The 15,698-nt window shown below is 40.1% G+C and overlaps 1 protein-coding gene across 9 annotated transcripts in view; it reads right to left on the reverse strand.

The window, feature by feature from the left end:
- Positions 1-14,175, reverse strand: part of Nmdar2 (glutamate ionotropic receptor NMDA type subunit 2) — a 64,399-nt gene extending 50,224 nt beyond the window's left edge. For 3 of the 9 annotated variants that reach the window (XR_015323088.1, XR_002671643.2, XM_086982675.1), the window contains exon 1: positions 12,290-14,174. The gene's annotated coding sequence lies outside the window, so the exon portion shown is untranslated. Of the gene's footprint in view, positions 1-12,289 lie in introns of all 9 variants that reach the window. The other 6 variants (XR_015323084.1, XM_086982665.1, XM_022795777.2 and 3 more) reach the window with 4 other exon arrangements.
- Between the last annotated feature and the right edge of the window lie 1,523 nt (positions 14,176-15,698).

The raw sequence follows: 15,698 nt of genomic DNA on the forward strand, positions 1-15,698 counted from the left end.
TTAAACAACTGGCCAAAAAAAATCTTCACGAAGAATTGTTAGACGTTTGTACTTCTTGCTTCGACATAACGCAGTACAGTTTCTACTGCGTTAAATAAATTCTAATACAGATTAACTACAGTAAACTGGATAAAGAAAACAATAAACCTAGGTTAAAGTGGAGCGTATGTGTAAATGAATACAACAAATTAATCGTCGTAATCGTGTGTATACCTGGCTGTTTCAGCCTTGCCTTGGTACTTCAGCGGTTAGGTCTATAACGGTTCCGCTATATACAGACCAGCGTGACGCTCTCAATACAATATTTATTATCGAAATCAGTTAGCTTAGGGTCGTCATTCTTAGGAGTATATAGCAGAAAAATTTGCAACAAATTCTAGTTGCTCCGTTGAGTATTTTGTAGTAGCCATTAACTTCTACAATTAAATAAGTTCCCTTTTTACGTACACGACAGAGTTCTTTATTGATGTGTTTCCTATTCAGAGAACTATCGCAGCCTTTCAGAAGGTTCTGTTTCAGCCTGCTCACGCCATCTTATCGTTCCTGTTTGGTGCTAATCGAAAAAGTATAGGATACAAGTGATAAACACTCTGCTTGAAACGTAACATCTGAGCTATATGGTTGTTGTTGCTATATATAGATATGGAATAAACGATAACATTTAGGGATATCATATTATTCCAGTAGAGTTGAGAAAGCTAACGGATTTTCAATGAATTTTTCAGAATATTCCATTCAACCATCTGTGGCGAGAATGCAAAAAATCCAATTCATTTTGAAAGCCCAATTTTGCGCAGTTCTATAGAACTTGAAAGAAAATCAACCTTTGACTACAAGCCTTTCAGCGCATGTCGACTCTGTCTACCCAAATGATCCACAAGATCAAAGCTACCGCTCCACGTAGACCATTTTCAGAAGGCGAATCGACACATCCAGATGCATACAGACTTCTAGCAATATATACAAAAGCATACACACAAAGTTATTTCAACTGTATAGCTTGGCTGACGAGGTTTCACTACTTCAAACTTTTACCTCACGAGGAAACTGACCCAAAGTTTTTAGTTCAGACTATCGCCGTTACGCGGAAGGTAGTTAATTTTTGTCGACTGCCTTCAATTAGCCAAGTCAAATAACAGACAGGTAGTTTGAACCTAAATAGATATATTTTTTTGTCATTTACCTTGAACACGGTAAAGTGTAGAACCCCCGATACATGTAACGCCGATTGCCTGTCACATGGCTTGAGTATTTTGCCTCGGGTATTTCTACCCGTCTATTCTGCCGACCTAGGTCAAACTTGGTCGACAACAACTATTTCATTCTTTTCTACGTTTATACGTTTCCATATCTCGCCGACCTCTTCTTGCAGAAGCTGCTAATTGAACCCCCTTTGTATCTGTATTGAATAGCTTCTGTTTTACTGGTTACGGTTTTAAACAGTTTTAGGTAAAGGCTGCTTGGCGAAATTCTGTGTACGAACGTGTAGGACAGATATGCACTACAATCAACAGTTTTATTTTTCTTTTTGTAGAAATAAACACTTTTCTATGAAACATCTACGTTTTTATATTCGATAGTTGATGAGTCTGGTAGCCAATGACCAGTCGTCGGCATATTTAACAAGCTAAAGCATAATATATTACCTTACAAATTATTTTATCTTACGGTGAATAGGAAGATGACGGCGATCGATATCAATCTGTGTTTTTTCAACGCAAACAGGCCAGCTTCGAGTACACACATGTGAAAAAAAATGCCTCTGAAATGTTCGATACTGTTAATATTGGGTCTACGTGCCTGTGTATGATGTTTTTGTGAAACATCATACACGGGCACTTAGACGAAAGGATCGAGCTGTCTAATTTCAATTCTCAAAAAGTGACTCAATCGCGACCCTAATAAGTCGTTGATCTGGCGTCTGTTGAAGAATACGTTAATATGGACAAGCAGCTTTATTATTATTTTTATTTATTTCTTATATCTACACATACAACGCGTATGTAATATAGCGTATGTAATAATGAATAGAAGGCTCAACTAATTAGGGTAAGCTTTTGGACGCATTTATGGTAGGGAAATAAATAAATAAATTACCCCTACAATTTACCTCACTTAATATGTTGGCAATGTACAAAAAAGCTAGTTACTAACCATAGTGGCCGTATAGGGCGACAAGAAACTAACTAATAAGTTGCGATTCTTGCATTTATTTGAACATTTATATACAGTGATCCTAGGGAATTATTCAATAACAATATGAGGCTGTATACGGCTAACAGAAGTTGTTTTCTTTGCTGGATCCAACTGTGAAGAACAGGGTAACTTAACTACATTTTGGTCTCTCCCTTCGATCAGTAAACGCGGTTGCAATATTAAGAGAATTGCCTCCCTCGAATTATCCAACTGCTCAAACACATCAGCCGAGAACTTCTCAAGCGATTAGAATGAGTGAGGCGGCTAACTTGAGCTAGCATTCTCCGTTCCGCCCGATGAAACTGCGAATATTTTGAATGAACATCAGTCATTTGACATGGTAATCTTTCTGATACCGGATGTCGTGATGCCCGGAAGGTACCCTTAAACGTACTAGAATATAACCCTTCGTTTACCTTTTTTCTTTCGTATACACAGCTTCCATTGATAGTTGAAAGCAGAAAAAAATATATAAAACCGAAGCTTAAATAGCTTCGGAAAGAAGCCATGGCTTTTTTGCCGTTTACAAGCGACTGTCTCTTATTTTGCGAGACATTAAAAAGGCCACAGAAAGCGAGGACCATTTTTTCTTTGAACGACGTCATAGAAACCTCGAAAGCCGTTCGACTAGCGGTGCCGTATGTCGCTTCGAGAAAACGGTTCCCATCCAAAGAAGGTACTAGTCATTTCGTCCTGTTCGGGAGGCGGATCTCGTCTCTCTGCCAACAGGACGTCGTGCTGACGAAGGGAGAATTCTCTGCGTTATCAAAGGAGGACGACCCGGGGGTGAATGCAAACACGACGACGTGCCAAAAGCAGTAATGGCGCTGCTTTACAGATGCTGGGAGACGTCCTCGCAACCTTTATCACCTATGTGCTAGCTTGAATCGCAAAGCTCGACTGTGCAGCGGGAACTCTGCAGGGAAAAAAGAGGAAGGGGGCGCTTGAGTCGATGCTCCCGCTTACCGCATGACAAGATAGATACGTGCGTACGATCAATACATGTGGGCCGCCACCGGATTTCTGGCATTTGGCCATTTAGCTAAGAGTGTTACGAGGCAAGTTTAATAAAAGTTTTCGCCATTAGACCGTATACCATAACCTGTTTGCTGTACTTAACGAATGTCAAAACTGATGAAGTGAGCTTCAACAAAATTACATCTGTTGTTCGAACAAACGAATTTTATACGGTGCACTGGTATCAAAAATGTCACGTAAGAATAAATACCAGACTATTGACAAATGAAACAAGAAAAAAAACAGAGAGTTTTCAAAATGAATAAAGGAAACTTTATTAGTTTTGAAAACTCCCGCTCTTCCGCGAAAGGCTCGTGCACCAGGCGGCTACGCAACCTTTAAAGAGAATTGCGAATTGGGAAACATATGGCGTATTTTCAGCTGTTACTTTTTTAGTTGTGTTTTGGCTACCAGAGAGATCGAGCTATTGGCACTATGCTGGTCATGCAGAAGGAGAAGACGTCTACGTGATGACGGACCAAAAGATGGCAAGGACTAAACGAAGTTTACAATAGGCCTTTTCCCGTTCGACACAAAACCTGATTGTAAATGTGACATTTGAAGTGCTATCGTCAGTAGGCCATAGCGTAGATCACAGTTTTCGAAATTCACATATTAAGCATACATTAACTAAGCTCTGAATCACTCATGTTCTTTTTTCGCTTGAGCTAAGTACCGCATTGATCCCAGCTATACGCATCATTGTGTCACTGCACGTGTGGAATGCATGTTCATGCAGTGATCTAAAAATGCCTAAAATTATACATCATTACACATAAAAACAAACCTCAAATAAGCCTGTCATACTCCGCTTCACTGTTGTTTCCTTTACCGTGAATAAATATTTTTCGTGTACTTAAATGTATGAGTCCTAAAATTGGAGTTTACCTCATTGCGACAAATCGAATACACGATGTACAAGCGCACTTGCAACAGACAAGCTATGCAGCTGCACTGAAGTATGGATACATACAAATGCTTTTAACATGCGGTCGCTCATACAACTGCCAAATGTATCAGGTAAAACTTCGTTCAGATCGTTGTCTCTTTATCTTACAGCTGAGTAATTTTATTTCGTCCTAAAGACCGGGCGACTATGTACGGGATCTGTGTCACTTTGCAGCTCATCGGAACGAGTAACGAAACCCAGCTAAAAAGTCGCGCATCCATGTTATAAACTAAGAACGGCGTTTTACAAATACAAATAATCGTTCATACAAGTCTGCGCTGGAAGCTCTTCATCATCAGATATTTTCACACCGTCAGAGCAATTATGCTGTTTTTGTTATTTTTTTTCCATTTTCATAGTAGGATTATCAGAAACAGTCATTTCTTCATTTCGCTCTTCACTCAATCGACAGTCGACGTGAATCGGTACGAAAAAAAGGTTCTAGAGAAACCTTAAGCTTGATTTCAACGCTAGAAATCAGGTATAAGGTTTTGTACTCGCGACTACCCAGTGCATTTCTCCACACGCATAACAATAGATGGTGACGTCGAAATGTGTTGTTGCCTTTTCTACGCAACTAAAGTGAGCGTTTACTTTACAGAAATAGCGACACCTATTATTTCAAATGGACACTTTTGCTTGAGTAGTATCATCATGGCTTAATAAGCTCATTCCCATGGCGATTTGAGCGTTGTCCTTAATGCTAACTGCTTATATTACTACCTGCCGTTAAGTTCGTCAGCTGATGTTCTATAATACTTAACGACTCTTAGAGAATTATCTGATACCTGTGCACCTTTACTCACCCATTATAATTAAGCTGACTAGAATGTTTACTGTAATGCTTAATTCTAAACTATATAAAAAAGAGAGGTTTTCGTGTTTCTCATCAATATTCATCAGACCGAGGCAACAACATTTTTATTGAAAGGAAAATATTCGACTAGTAAAATTAACTAAATACAAAACAGTAGACCAGATTAACGAAATAGAGCTATTACACAGAATCTGATATAGTTCTAGCCTTCGTATAATATTGAGCTGCCTTTATTAACCATCGTCGTTTGTGAGATTATCTTTCTGCTCAATAATATCGACATTGTACATCATGAAAATTGCAGTAGGACTAGCCATTGTCCTAATTATGATTATTTTCTGCTATAGACTTACTGATGCTTTTGATTTCAATTACCTCTTATGTTGTGCACTTGTGGTGGGTACAGATGCAAGCCCGCAACGGCCGTGGAACCTCTTGGGACGACGCTTCGATTCCTTTTTTAAGCAGCGAATCTTGTACACAAACTCTTTCTCTTCTTATTAGTTTTCCCCTATTTACTTCTCTCGGATATCCCGACAGTACGAAGGACGGATAGAGAAATCAGTCAATGCCGTTTTGAGCGGAGGTAACTACAACGACTCTGATTAATAGGGAACGGCCGAGTAGCAGGGTTTATTCAAGTTGACATACTTTGTTTAAGGCGGTTGTTCTGGGACAAGTCGAGTTCAAACATTTCCTTGGATATCGCTTGCTTTCCGCGCGAGTACCCGGACACTTACCCCTCATTCCATCTGCAATAGAACGATCGTCTTTTCCATTTTTCCCTCAGGTTTGGCGCGATTGTCGTCACACCACCACCACCGTCATTGCCGGGTATAGGTAGTCTCTATTAAGCCTCGTAAGGGAACAGAAAATTAGATGATTTGGGGAAGCGCTAAGAGGATTTAATCACAATAAAACCACCATTTCGCATGTTATCCCGCGTAGTAACAAGATCAGCAGATTCCAGCATGTACAACGACTGACTTCCATGGATCATGAGCTCATGTGTGGGTTACTGATAGTAAGGTAGATCACACTTATATAATATAGCGAATTAATTAGGAGTTGAAAAAAAATAATAGATTAACTTGAAAACCCTTGAAGTAGGCAAAAAAAAATCCAATGGGATCTAGTTATATATGAGTTTATATGATAATAACCCGCCACAAAGCCTAAGAAGACCCTGTAGTTTTTCACGCAAATGCAAATGCTGGACTCTCGTAGTACGTAAAAAATATGTTTTTATTATGTTTAAATAAATAAAGTTTATGTATGTTTAAATAAGTAAAATATCTTTAAAAAAATGTTAAGTATTAGAAAAGTATAAAGTAAACTTAGTAAAATTCGTAGCGATTTGCCCGATCGTCTAGCTTTTTTTCTGAAAAGAGTCTTACGAGACCACGCATGACAGGTTTACACTGAATACACTGCAAACATGTGTCTCTTTGGATAGCAACACAAGTTCGCACAGGGCTACATACTTGCTAGGTCCCATAGTGGTTGAATACATAAATGGAAACCGGTCCACTGCGTCACAAAGTTCAGCCAGTTGTAGCCAGCTTAAAAGCAATAAGACGCCTGACATGGCGTTTGGTAATGAAATGTAGGGTGAGCGCCGTTACGCGGTTACTTGTCCACAGGCCAATATTGCGTTGCACAGAGTGGAATAGAAGACGTGACGGATTCGTGCCTTTCATGATTTACAAGACAGACGCATATCCGTCAGGAAAAGCAGCTGGCTCCCAGACGTAAGAGAAGTACGCATCCAACTGATGCAAAATGAACGAGGGTAGCAGGAAAGAAACTCAGTTCTTGAAATAACACCCTGCTTTCTTGAATAGGCAGTGCGTTAAACGTAACATGTCGGTGTCGTCGTCAACAGGTCGTCTTTCTAGAGGAAATAAGTTTCTACACTCTACTGTCTATGTTGGTAACTGCGAACAAAACAATTGACATCGTAAGAGGTAGTCTACAGTGGAAAGTTTCCTTTTGCTTGCAATGACAGTAGAGTGTTAGCTAATAAACTTTACGCTATTAGTTCTGACTGGCGCATTTAGCTATCCACGCGCGTACCTCGATGCGGTGAGTGTCGAGCGTAAATAGATGCAATCGGTTCCATGTTCGTATCCATTATAATCTTACTTATTTAACTTCCCGATACAATGGGGCGGATCGCTGCACGAAAAACTAATTTCTAATCACGCCTTGCAAAAACCATTATCACTATAACTTCTTAAAGAACATGTTCATATTTTTAAAATAACCTACGATAAGAAATTCTACAGCTACATGAAATATAGCTATAGAATTATTGCCGGCTTCTGTTCTTCGCATTTTTGGCATGAAAACGCGTAACTTAGGTCATATTTTATACCCGTAGATAGATGTTACGGATACTAGATATGGAGCAGACCCGATAAAATCCTTCAGTTTTAGAACCTTACTTCCGTAAACGCTGATTTCTCCTTTTGTACGAGGCTTTTTCTATCGTACACCGCATTGACTTAAACCGTGTGATACTGTAGAGTTTTCTGATAATAAATGTAATGTTTAAAAAAAGAGTTGGTAATTTCATCCGTATAGATATTATGCCAGGTTATTAAGAATACTATACCTACATGGAAAAGGCCCGCTTTGTTATTTGTTAACGGCATTACCACTTCTTTAATATATATATATATATTCGCAGTAGAAGTGAACAGGTACTGCGCGGCTTTTATTTGTACGTAATAAAGAGAAACGTATTGTCTACTGCGTGAAAAGTTCATGTGTATAGCGGGTAGCCTACGTGCCATGCTTGATTACCGTAACAGACGGAAAAAAAGTTCAAAATAGGCACGCAATCTTTTGACACCTGTCGGAAATCAACTAAACAATTGTTGTGGACTTCTTATGTCTGATACTCGTTGTTATATTAATGACGACTCTGACCAGAACAGTAACAAAGACTCGTCTTTCCAATAGACGTAACTGATATTAAACTTCCTTCGGATTAGGTTTCATGCAGATAGAGAAGTGTACAAAAACAAATTAAACACACTCCTGAACTTCTTTTGGACATTGTTCGTACCACATCAAAGACCTAGTATTGATCTGTCAATTATCGATGGAGAAAATATAGATAATATGAGATATTGTTTATAATCATATTGGAGCCATTCGAGCGCCATTGGCTTGCTGATAATTATAGATTTAATAGCGAAATTCTAGTATATTGCAACGTTCTGTGTTTGTCAAGAGTTCGTTTCTCCAAGCGGAGCGATCAACGGTCATTTTCCCGATAAGCGTTATCCGTGGCAGACTCAGCGATGACAAATGTTTAAATTGCCGAGAGATTTCCTAGCAACGAAAAGAAGATCCTACACGTCTGGTCTGAACGGTGAATAGATAGTCTGTTCCTGGTCCTACAGAACACGACGTCAATGTACATAAACGTCGAGTTGGCGCTGTAGCTGCTGAAGCGGCGACCGCTGTTGCCTCAGTTTAAAATTGGTGAATTATTTATGATGTGGGTTCGTAAAGCGGCGGCGCTAAACACTGCGCCCCCGTTTGCATCTCTGCGCAGGAAGACCAGACAACAGGAAGATATTAGAGCCTAGGTAAGAGAGGCAGCAATCAGTTGCGGTACCAACAGGTCCAAGTACTTTTACTTAATCTCTCAGTTTTCTCTTTTTTCGTAAGTCAAGGCATAGAAACTTCTGCTTGTACTGTCCACGGCATCGATATAAATAGAATACCATGAGCGTTGAGATGAAAGACATTATCTCTAAATAAATCACGTATTATTTTAAATGTGTGTGTATTAAAATGGAAACCTCATAAATATAGAAAACAAAAAATGATTGAAACTAATTTGGCGAAAAACTGATCTTTTTGGAAGGATCTCACCAAGTCACTGTGTCATGATAAGTCTGTCTCTATGCGAAAAAGGTGCTCGTCCTCCAAAAATTTCCCTGACATTTTTCGAATGTATTATCAGGCAGATTACAGAACATGGTGGAACTGATGTGTCACAATCATGTTGGCCATCGAAAACTCGGCACATGGTGGCCTTTTAGATCGAGCGCAAAATATCATTAGCCTGATCTGTCACACGATGACTAAACTGCCCGATTCACTCAGAAATCGTTTGCAAGCTTTCTGAGCTGCTGTATGGGCCCTTCAGTGAGAATACGGTATAAAAATGCATTTCACTGCTACAATTTTCGTTGCAAAAAATTAGAAGAGGCTTTCAAAGCAGTTCTCGAATTATGCTCATCCTTCCTGAGCATTAGGGTCCTTCGCGAACTAAAATGTAAAAATTTTGTTGATGTATCTCGTATGAGTTAGAGGTCTCTTGGTTTAGTTTACCGTAGCTACAGACATGGTAAATTTCACGGTAGAACTGGGGTAATATGGTGACTCTGCAGCTTGAAGATAAATAAATTTTGACGCTTTCCAGAGGACATTCTCCTATGTGAACTATTTTACATGGTCCGCTGCAGACTAAGCTTGAGTTTAAACTCCATTGTCCGCAGCGACGCTATGTAACGCTTGCGTAGACGCTAATAAAAATGTAAACTAACCGTAATGTTTACATATATGTATACGCTTGTACGTTAACGTGCCTTTAAATATTGTTAAATCGTGTGGCATTAATATGAAGGTCTAATTTGGGTGTTCTATTTAAGCTGTTGTAAGAATTTCTACTCATATATATATATATATATCTAACATGGCTTTTACATATACCGTCCGTCAGATGGTTGATATGAGAAAGTTATATTGTTACTTCTGCTTTGTCGGTGTCGTCAATCAAGGAGGATGCTTTGCTGGGTGTTTAGCCTTAGAAGTAAAGGGATATCCATGACTGTCCTTCGAGTCATAATCATTGTGCCGAGTTTTTCATTAATCATATCACGGAAACATGATTACTGAGACGTTAGGTCTTGTTTCCTATGTGCACTTTACTATAGCGACCGACTAGGAGTTTACGAATAAAATTAACACCAAAGTCATGCGAAATTTTATCTTTCTAATAAAACCTCCAAAGGGTTTTTGCACCACATTCTATTTTATATATAGTATTTATTTTAGGTAGCTCACTTATAAATCTCCATCTTTTAGAACCCTCTTCATATTAGACTCTTCCATGTGACTGCCGGTACGGTTTCATTTCACATGCTAAATATGTAATTTTTACAATCTAAACTGTTGTTAATTACATTACCTTTCACCTAGCTAATAATTAGCAATAGAAACGGCCCGTTCATGATAATTAAAAACCGTAAAGCCTCTAGACCGTCGGTTTACCTTTTTTTTTTTTCTAAATGACAGAAGCACTGTTCCTAATCCTGTCGGTTGGTCTACGAACACCCTACCGACCTTATATACCTGAGTCACTTAGCATAGAGTCAAGAAAACGCTACTAAATAAACAGTACGTCTTGCAACTATCTATTCTTTCTTTCGCCTTGCAGGTTAGTCAAGCTTAGGGCTCCGAGGCTACAGTGTACCGTACGTTGTGTTTTCGACGGATAAAACAAATGCCGATCCGAGATCTTATTTTTCTGCTTGCCGACAATCTCGTCGTAGATCAGAAATCTAATATATGTAACAATCGATAAAAAAAACATTCAAACGAAGCCAATGTTAAACGATATTGGATGGGCTGAGAGAATCTTAAGTATGACGTTGACGCGAACTGTCACTCTTGCCTCTATATATGCGAAGCGTTTTTAACGCTCTTCTTAAAACACCTTTCTAGAGTTAACGTTATCATTGAATACAGCCTTTTCTGCTGAGACTTTTAATGCATTGTCGAAACGCCTTTCTTAAGGAATGTTCGAGTAATTGCCCCATAATATGGGGCAATATCGGTGGCACAAAAAAACAGTAATAACTATTATACAGTGAGAAACAGCACAGATTAGGTTTCCTTTTTTAGAAATTAGAGACTCATTTGAGTTAGATGTATGTTAAGCTTTAAACGAAGTAGCGCCTTATATCGACTTACTGTTGTTTCGTTACCGTAAATACCGTAGGGCGATATATCGCGTCTGCAAGGCTTCGCAGCACCTCTTTAGCCAGACAATTTTATTGTCACTCGAATCAATAAATGTAGCCCACATCGTCTGCTACCATAATCTTCAATACATCGATGTATGTTTCCTTTTGACGACATAAAGGAGAACTAACTAGATTTTCTGCCATGTATCGAAACAACCGTTACTTCAACAACGTCGCTGTTGCCAATCCTTTTACACAGATTATTCGCGATAAGTTATCATTACAGCTGTACGGAGTCCCTGCTTGTACCTGTATTTTTGACAGTTCCCTAAGATATTCCACTCGTGTGTTTTCGTTATCTTGAACCATAGGATCTCGATTCTCGTCAGGCGTCTGTATGTGTCAGCAAGGTTTTCTTTTTCCTATATTTTATATCGCGTCTCCGACGTTTGGCATCTAGATTAATTAAACAAGCGGAGAATGAGCACTCCTCAGTATATTGTGGCTCCTCAGTATATATATGCTTGGAGATAGCCACAAAGTCGTTTTCTTTTTTGAGTCGACTCCTGGGCAGTATGAGACTTCACCAGATTGTTTGATGTCGATAGTAAAAGTGTATGAAGCTGTCACTTCATGCGATGGATTCACTCTCAACAGCTTTCATGCGTATGTGTGTGTAGAAACCAACAGGGTAAAGCTTTTGCAGCAAAAATAGAAGTGGAATGAGACGGGGTACCGTGAGAAACTTTGCATTAGTATAGAATTTAGAGGTCTAGATACTGTCGAAATCGTAATGGAAACTTTCTACATCGCCTCTGACTAAGGTTGTTAAATACAAGTGGCCCACAAATAACGGAAACCACATGCTTTTTGTTGATGCAGCTGCTTCTGTCGTCGTCGTCGTCGTTTATGTTGGGGGCAGCTGTAGTGCGACGGCTTATTGTGGCTACGCTTATAGCGATTTGGTGACCATTTGTCTTCGATGACGGCAAACGAAAACCAATAGGATAAAACAGAAACTACTGTGACATTTACACAAAAGCCTACCTAAGGTCCCTTTTTCAATTGCGATGTATAACAGGGCTGACAAAGCCGTGCAACTAAACGATGAGTCACGCCGAATGCTGTCGGGGCAAGGTATGAGAAACTGACCACTGAAAGCATCAGGCTCGAAAGAAGCTCTAGTGCCATAAATGACCCATAATAGCATAGCATCGCGCAATCATCGAGGTTCAGTTCAATTGTCATCCCTGTTTGCCATTCCCCTATGAAATTAAACCGCACACAAGCATGGACCTAAAAGAACTCTTTCCGTCTTACCACCTATAGGTTCCTGTTGTGGCCGCTGTTCCTGTAGAGGGTTATAGATCAAGTCCTGAAAAAAACGCTTGGTGTAGAGGAAGTGGCTGTGTGAGTCATCGTTCAAAGTTAGTTCACGAAATACGCCGAGACGTTCTGAGAGGCAACGCATCGCAAACGTACCTACACTCTGTTTCTCTCTATTCGTTTCCCTCTTTAGTCTACAGTCTTTCTCATGGTACGAACAGCCACGAGCAGCACTTCTGCCCTGTTGCATGAAATCGACGCGACACTCAACGGAATGAAGAGCACGCTAGCGATAACTGGTTGATGTCGCACTCACGTTTAGCAACGCGCGCTTGATCTGATTCGATCGATAGAAGGGTTCGTTTTTTTCGAGTACAAATAACGGCTATGACGTGAGCTGGCATCTTTGGTTGTAATTGTCAATCATTATTATCCAGCACGAAATGTATAACACTCTACAAGATACCAAGGCGTAAGTGAGCAGAGTGTTCGCGCACTATCCGCACGTCCAGGATCTCTGTCCCGAGCATCAGCAACACTTTGAGCGCCACGAACATTTCCGGCGGACGTACGCACCGGTGACGTAGCACCACTTAGAGCTTTTTGAATTCAGAACAAGAGAGTCCAGTCACAGCACAGAGCGAAAAGTAAATGACTGATACAAATACGATGTAAAACTACTTTTTCATTGACCATTTTGTTTTTAGCGTCAATTTAGGCGTAAGCAAAGCAGTTATCAACGACTAGCGTTATGAGACAATAGTTTGTAGTAGACAATTAGTTGTCCAATAAAACACGAATTTCTCGAATGAAAAATTTCGTGTTAATGCCTTATTGTCGCTCGCAGTCGTCACCAATATAAATTTGTCTACGAGTAACGATTGAATCTAATTTAATTATGATCGTTGCTTTTCATCATGTAATTGTCTATTAAGTACAAGTGATTTTTAATAACGGGTGCGCACTTAATCTCATAGTAACATCAGCTAACACTTCGACTTGTCGTTGGGTCCATACTTTCGTCTATACAACTGTTGTTACTAAACACAAATCAATGAGCTAGCTAAAATTTATCACGATTTCTCCGCAATACTTTTCCCACTTTTACGCGGCTCCTTTATCCTTCCTTGTACTGCATCTACTGTTGCATAAACAATTTTCGTAGCTAATGTTTTTCTCACGTCTCGCTGTTTCGTTACGTACGTCAACGTATCGGAGTGATCGTCATTTGTTTTTCGTCGCCCACGATACGAGCCGCCAATCAGGCTGTCTCTTCTAATAGCGAATTCTAGCAACATTCGCCTATACCGACTAGATTACGGTATCACTTGTAAACATCTGCGACGACCTAAACCAATTGGAAATAACGGCCGCAGGCTTTTCACGTCTCCAGGCTCTTTTCGTCAGCAGAGGAGGACGTTGCACTTCACAGTATTTCTCGTTACGCCAGTATCTACGCAGTTGTAGCGGCAAGGTTGGTTGGCGCAAATTTACCCCTCTTGCCTTATTTTATCTTGTTTCTGAGCACTGTTAATAATACAGTAAGGAACGGCGCTGTGCCTAGAGTATTTTGTCGTCCACAGGTCCCATCGCTTGATCCAGCTACTTGTCGGCATCGTCAAACGACCCGTTACGATTAACTGCGAATTACGACCTACCGATGTAGAACATCATCACAACACCGCCACGACCACTTTGAAACGAAGCTGCCATGGAGATCTAGCTTATAATTGCAAGCGCCTCTTTCTCGTTGGCTGATTCTCCGTTTCCTTTTACTACTCCGATGACGGTTTAGAGTCCTTTTGGTCAGCGAGCATCGCTGCGTTTCGCTACTGTCAGCAATGCAATGACTATGATAGCGGGGGTAGCCACCACGCGTGCTAGGCTGTTATGAAACCGCCCGTAGAAGTCGAACCACGGCGATCGCCAATGGCCCTCCTCTAGAACATTGGACGGGAAATGGGAGAGGGATAACCGACAAAAAGGAAAGAGATGTTCCCATCAATGAAAGGGAAAGGGGAACACTCCAATTGTTTTTCTGAACACAGCAGCAGCAGCAGCAACAACAGGCGCTAATAATACGATCTCTGGCAGAACGCGCGTAAAAAGCGTGGTGCTGCTGCTGCTGCTGCTGTAGGTAATGGTAGTGAAAGCGGGGTGGTGGGCACGAATGCCCTGGTGCAGCCGTAGATGTGGGATCTGCAAGAACTTCGGAGACGATGAACGTCTGATAGAAACAGAGGGGGTGGCTTTGGCAGTAACGGCAGCGGCAACAGATATATGTAAGTTTGTCTCATTATGTGATTTTAGCTATCAGTAGAAAGACGCCCATCGGCATATATACGGTTATTTGAAACTGAGAACGGCGAGTAGTGCGCATAGAAAGAATACAGTAAATAAGTCTGCACTGAATGCGTTAGCTCCATTGGAAGAAACAGACCCTTGTTAAACTGCAGACGGTATATAATGACACAATCTAAGACAGTGTAAAACTGTGACCTAATTGAATTTAAAAATGATCTTTTTCTATATACAGAAGTGCAATTCCAATACGGATTTAAAGAGCTATAATAATAGTACAGAAATGGAACGCAGCGGATATACCGCAACAACGCTTGCATGTTAAACAGCAAGATCTCCTCTAAAAATGACAATTACCTACTTCTCTAGACTTTCTGTGAGAAGCACTACGAAACAGTTCAGACTTTTCTCATCTTGCGTCCTACTATTTGTCAATAAAACATTATTTTTCGCAGTTGCATTTAAGTTCACTGAAAGGAGCGGGAAACAGCATCGAGAAAGGCGTCGGCTTCCCCAGGATATGCCGTCGTTGCCATCTTATGTGCGTATGAATATATGTAAGAACCGTCCCTTCCTTTTCGCACCGTGTTATAGCCCATCATAAATTGCAAACACTAAATAATACGTCTGCACGTGTCGTGTTGTACTATAGCGAAACGTCCGATCACTTGCTTATCTGTCGCTGAAAATGTCTGTTCATGTACATACACCTCAATCTTTCGCCATAGGCAAAATGACGGCTTCGTAAAAATCTTCTGGAACTTTACTCGTTTTAGGCGGTCTTTGTGACCCTTCCATTATTGTTATAAGTTACCATCGATACAAACTGAGAAGCAGCTCTAATATCACATAGTATCTAGCGGTTTTACTTGAATCTTGCTCGATGCGGAACAATTCAGGGTCACTTAGACATTTTTAGTCGGAAGCTAAATTCTAAGTTGCCTCAGTAATAACTAAACATCTTAATAGTATAATGAAAATTATAATAAAAACAAATCAGGGTCGCTTGTAGTGTAAATATGAGCAAAATCTAAAATCATAACATCTGTTTTACTCATATAAACATGCACTCAGATCTATGACTGTTTGCAATATAGCCTGA

Source organism: Varroa destructor, unplaced genomic scaffold (genome assembly GCF_002443255.2).
Source record: "Varroa destructor unplaced genomic scaffold, Vdes_3.0 BEIS01000001.1, whole genome shotgun sequence".
NCBI lineage: Eukaryota > Metazoa > Arthropoda > Arachnida > Mesostigmata > Varroidae > Varroa > Varroa destructor.